General features: G+C 44.8%; 1 pseudogene; it reads left to right on the plus strand.

The window, feature by feature from the left end:
* The first annotated feature begins 5097 nt into the window (after positions 1–5097).
* LOC126565041 (protein GVQW3-like) lies at positions 5098–5939 on the plus strand (annotated as a pseudogene).
* The last annotated feature ends 228 nt before the right edge of the window (positions 5940–6167 follow it).

The raw sequence follows: 6167 nt of genomic DNA on the forward strand, positions 1-6167 counted from the left end.
GAACAGATCTTGACCTTTTGAGGGAGCATTTTCTGTGAGCCATTGCTGTGCAACCGGTGGCCGATTCTAAACGCAGCTTCAAAGAAACAGCGTTAATCCATGCCAAGGGGAATAATCTGAGTTTTTAACACACTGCCTGTTTTTTCGACTTTCCACCAAAGTTTTGCACAACCGTAACATACGGCAGTCATCGAAAGTAAAGCATATGTTGTACGTTAATGAGTTTCACGTTACCTACCATCGTACGGTTGACTGCATTGTGGTGAACGTTTTGCCGGGAAGACCTTCACGCGGGTGCAGAGTGTGGCGACGACGAAACGCTACCGTGACATAATCCGCTACGCTAACACCAAGCATCAACATAAACATGCACCCATCAGCACAGGGTTTTTCGCTGGTAAAGCAACGGCATTCGGAGCTTTCGGGGCCGGTCGTGGCATTAACGAACACCGACGCATGGCCTCGGCGGCAGGCGAGATGGCCCGTTACTCTACAAAGCAGGACAAATATTTACTTCTAATGACGATTATTAAGCACTTTTGGTGTTCAACAGCGCAACACTCCACTGGGTGTACGGTAACCCAACACTCAGCGGTTATGGAAAAACCAAAACAAGCTTTACCATGCAACGTATGCTAAAGAACACGACACGTTGAGAAAGTGATAGACACATTTAACTTTTTTTTCCAAAAGGAAAGTGAACAGATCCAACCGGAAACTGACGTGTGTTAATACTTTAATGAATTCGTTGGACTTTCTTTATTTTTCGGGTAATTTTTCATACCCAAAAAAAGCTTTTAATTTCAAGAACACAAAACGTGGGTATCCGGAAGTTTTCTTACGCTTTCTCAGGTATTTTTATTTTCGTTCAAAGGTTCCTGTCCCGAATACTCTTCAGCTGACTTGTGACCCTTGCTACAGATTTCGTCGGAAGCTACCAAACTGGATTTGTTGGAGGCAAATCGACAACCGACCAAATCTTCACTCTACGGCAGATCCTCCAAAAATGCCGGAAGCACCAGATCCCTACGCACCACCTGTTCATTGACTTCAAGGCGGTCTACGATACCATAGATCGGACTGAACTATGGAAGACCATGCAGCAGTACGGATTCCCTAGAAAGCTGGTAAGGCTGCTAAATGCCACTATGGACGGGGTACAGTGCAATGTGAGAGTTTCGAGCATGCTGTCGGAATTGTTCGAATCTTACCGGGGTCTGAGGCAAGGGGACGGACTCTCCTGTTTGTTGTTCAACATTGCTCTGGAGGATGTCATGCGAAGCGCGGGCTTCGACATCCGGAGCACGATTTTCACCCGATCTCTTCAATTCCTTGGCTTCGGGGATGACATTGACATCATCGGACGGACATCTGCGGCAGAGTGCGAGGTGATCGAGCCCGATTCGGAAGCAGAGTATCAGTTGACGGCGACGATCTCGAGGTGGTAGAGGAGTTCTGCTACCTTGGTACGATCGTAACTTCAGACAACAACGTAAGCAGCGAAATCCGAAGGCGCATTGTGCAGGGGAATCGTGCCTTCTACGGATTCCACAAACTCCTGCGATCCAGAAGGCTGCAACAACACACGAAATGCACGATTTACTGCACCATGATACTGCGAAGGAGACTGAACCACGGGCTAGCTGAGCTGTTTGGCGGTGCTGATATGCTGACGGTAATCAAAGCCGGAATGATATGTTGGCTGGGGCACGTGATGAGGATGCCGGACTCATGCCCTACCAAGAAGGTGCTCGTCAGCGACCCGTTCGGCACGAGGCGTAGAGGAGCATAGCGAGCTCGCTAGCTGGATCAAGTGGAGTCTAACCTGTCGGAGATAGGATACAGCCGTGGATGAAGGACTGCAGGCCTAGACCGAGTTTCCTGGAAACAGATTGGTGACCTGGCCATGTCGACGCGACGTGCTCAATCCTGAGCAGGCCAAACAGAAAAATAGTATTTCCTACTTGCAACTTGACTTTGAACTTACATTGAGTCAAATTTTTATTGCATTTCGTTACAAAAACATTGCTTACAAAATTTTACGAAAAAGAATAATATTACTTAAAAGCATGTTCCAGCATTAAAAACATTGCCCTAAAATGGCCAAAAATTGAGAAGAAAACCTCGCGAAAAAATCAATCATAATTGGGCTATCGTCAATAATGCTCGGGGCATAATGTATTCAACGATTTATTTATCTACTTTGTTAAAATTCTAATGGCTCATGAGAACGCATTGGCACAGAGTGACAAACATACAGATTAAACTTCAATTCCCTACATTTACTAACACGAAAAAACGCGTTTGTTTCCCTGCAACCAATCACCAAGCTTTGCGACTGTCTGACGTGGTACTTATGCTTCCAATTCACATTTTCCACAACGGTGTTGGACAGGCACAGTATCGCAACACACAACCCCATTCATTGCCTTTCGGACAAAACCGAGCCGACCAAAGAGACCAAATTCATAAATTTAGCACCGTTCGCATCAGCAATGCAATTCCATCTCGTCGTTACAACTACTAACCTTGCACACCGACAAAAAAACCATACCTTCGTCATGTGGAATGGATTGCATGTTAACCCGTACCAGTGACGCAGCACGTGCACGTATCGTATGAATTACGTACGCATGATACATTTTCGAGAGGACACACGACACGACAAAAAACCCGCCATAAAACAACGCGTTTCTAAGTGATAAAAAAAAACGAACCAGCACACAGTGCAAAACCCGAAACGCAACACAAGAAGCTCAATCCATCTTGCCAATCCTCATGACACACACGCACGACACGCTAAACGAACGAAGTGTGTTACACGCAGATGTAACACAGCAACAGGTGAGTCGTTCACGCAATAATACTTCGTTTTACGCTCCCTTCCTCCACGGCTCGATTGCAATCATATGACATCGAGATGGTTTGTGAATCGCAAAAATCAAACAAAAAATTGAAGTGGAAAGGCCTAAGCGTGCGTAAACGTTTCCAGCACGGGTTGACTCGAACAGTTCGAACGCCCTCGGTCAGGAGGTGCGCAATGAAGGAGCTAGGTCAGCTGTAACCTATAGACGTAAGTAATTGTGTGCTCTAGTTTTCATGCTAAGCCCGTGCAAAAACCTGTTGAACCGAGATTCGAACCAATAACGATAAATCAGGTCGCGGCGTAACATGGGACTCGTGTACGCCATTTGTAACGTCGACTGATCTATCTTGCACGATGCAAAGAAGCAGGAGCAAAACGATTTTTTTTTTATTTCAATTTTACGAAATCAAACTAACAGCCAACAGGGATCAAATAATGAAACTCATCCTAACAGGAATCATTGCACAAGATCGTTAACGGTGGAACGATGGAAACAGAAAACGATTTATTGATTATACACCCACAAACACCATTACTGGCCTGCTCGGTCGGCATACGAGCACGGTTCGCCACCTTGCACCATGCATGACGTCGTTGGTGCGCTAGCCACCTGTTAGCATCTTCGGTTTCGCATTCCCCCAATGATTTTGGCGATTTCGAATCATTTTTCTTTCGCCGAACAGCATAGAACAGCAACCAAGGAATACACCGAATCGCCACTGAACCTTGGTACAAGAGCACAAGAGGCATGAGGGCGTCAGAATCAAATCTAAACTCACACGGGTACGATTTCGACGGGAGCTTGATGGGTAGCAGACGATACAACCATAAAAGTACCTAAGAAAATTCACCATTGCAACCTTACACACCATTCAACCAGGAGCGGCGAGCGTGCTAGGACATAATAATGCTAATCAATCGATCCAGTGTTGGATTCACTCTTTTCCTAACTTCTTCCTACAGTGGCTTGATTACAGTTTCTTGATGAACAGCGTTCAGCTAGCAATCGGAAGTAGTTTATCCCCTCACTCAAAAGCATCCAGTTTAGTAGCGATTGCTTGAATTACAATATCATCATAAGCTCGGGTATCTTTTTTCTCTCACTAATTAATATTAACACATGCTTGCTTTTATGGCATGTGTAATTTTAACCAACTCACTTACTTATCTCCCACAGAAAAAGAAATTACACTTGTCAGGCAACCATCTCTCAATGTTAATTTACGAAACCAGACCCCATTCCGAAGGAAAGTTCCGTCAAAAGGCAACCAAACCCCCGGTTGAAAACCCTGGCTTTGGGCCCAATTTGTTTTGGCCTACCACACCGTTTGATACGATTTTGTCATTAGTGACTCTCACGGTACTAATCAATACAACGCATCCCACAGGCAGTGCTAATGGCTCCGCGCAAAGGGTTTGGGAAATGGTAGAAAATTATATGTTTATCAGTTCATTGTGAAGCTGGGGAATCTATCGAAGAGGGGTTACATTGAACCGCCCTGCTTCAATCGGTACCGAAAGGGGAGTATAATTAAAGGAAATGAATTAAGTGCGCTCATGTGAAATAGAACCTAATTGGTCTCATTTATTGAACACCTCCACAGGGCCGGGATGTGATGAAGTGTTGGAGTCGTCGTCGCCTACTCTATTTCATCGTGCCATGGTTACCATCTTTAATTAAAATGAACTCGATGATGGCACAATTCTTTTACACCAAGATCAGTTTGTAATAATAACATTATTTTTCATTTTATGTTTGGAAATCTCTTGCACCAACGCATATTCTTCTAATTTTAGGGACTGAAAAGGCGGAATGTTCTATTATAATGTATCGTATGTCCATTTGAATGAGGTTGTCCGGTGGTCGAGACGATAGCAGTGCAGGGTCTACACACGGTAGAAGAGCAGTTAAAATCCCATCCGGATCGTTCTCCAGCAGTGAGGACTGATTATACAACTATGCAGTTATCAATCAAGTCTAGTTTCCGGCATGACCTTAAGAAGCTTAACAATAATTTTCTTGTTTGTTTTTAATAATAATACTACTATGTCCGAAGAGGTGACATTGGATGTAAATTTCGCGCACCAAAAGAAGCCTCTTGTTTTTATTTTTCGTTTGTCAATATGTATGGTTTCGACAGTTCTGCCACGTTTCAATTCACAAAATCAACCCGGATAAGAGTGACAATTTGTTTTCGGAGCTGCGCCAAGTGTTTTTGTCCATATTGACCATGTCCAAGTTTGTGGAGCAGCGTGCATGTGTCAAATTTTGTTTGCGCAATGAAATAAACGCGTCGGAAACATTGCGGATGGTTCAAAAGCCTTCGGAGAACAATCTATGTCGATGAAAAATGTGTACAAATGGTACAGTGATTTCAAGAATGGCCATGAGAAGATCGAAGACGAGGACCGTCCGGGGGGACAATCCACCTCGACCGACGACGCCCACGTCGTCCTAATCAAGGATTTGGTGGTCAAACAAGACCAAGGCCTTTCGGAAAGTATTGTGATTTCCAAAGCCTCAGTCAACAAGATCCTGAAAGATGTTTTGGGGTGATTTCGCCTGGTGCCGAAATGCCTGAACCTGCTCGAAAAGCGGAATCGCGTCGAAGTCTGCAAAACGATGCTAGCAGACTACGCTGGAAAGTTGAAACGTGGATTTACGCATACGATCCGGAAACAACGGACCAGTCCAGCGAGTACCATTCCCCGAGCGAGCCAAGGCCCAAGCAGTCGCACCAGAGCCGATCGAAAATCAAGATAATGCTGACAGTATCCTTTGATTAGCGTGGTTCACAAGGAATTTCTTCCGAAGGGCCAAACGGTGAACGAATAGTACTATCTAAGCGTAATGCGGCGGTTGTGGACCTCCATTCGGCGAAAGCGGCCGGATTTGTGCAAAAACAACAGCTGGTTTTTGCACCACGATAATGCGTCCTCCCATATGGCCATCATTCTGAGTGAGTTTTTCCCAACAACTGGCATCCATATTGTTCCGCAACCGCCGTATCCGCCAGATTTGGCACCAGCCGCCTTCTGGCTGTTCACAGCCGCTTCAGAGACAGCGTTTTGACACTATCGAGGAGATAGAAGTCGCAGCGACGGCAAAACTAAAGGACATCCCAGCATCCGCGTTTTCCACCTTGTGGAAGATGTGCGTTGCATCAGAAGGGGATTACTTCAAAGGTTGACTTGACCTTGATAAGGCCTAATAAAAAAACATTTAAGAAAAATAAGTTTTCTTTGGGGTCGAAAACTTATTACATTTAAGTCATATTTATTCGCAGCAAGTATTTTTTTA

Source organism: Anopheles maculipalpis, chromosome 2RL (assembly GCF_943734695.1).
Source record: "Anopheles maculipalpis chromosome 2RL, idAnoMacuDA_375_x, whole genome shotgun sequence".
NCBI lineage: Eukaryota > Metazoa > Arthropoda > Insecta > Diptera > Culicidae > Anopheles > Anopheles maculipalpis.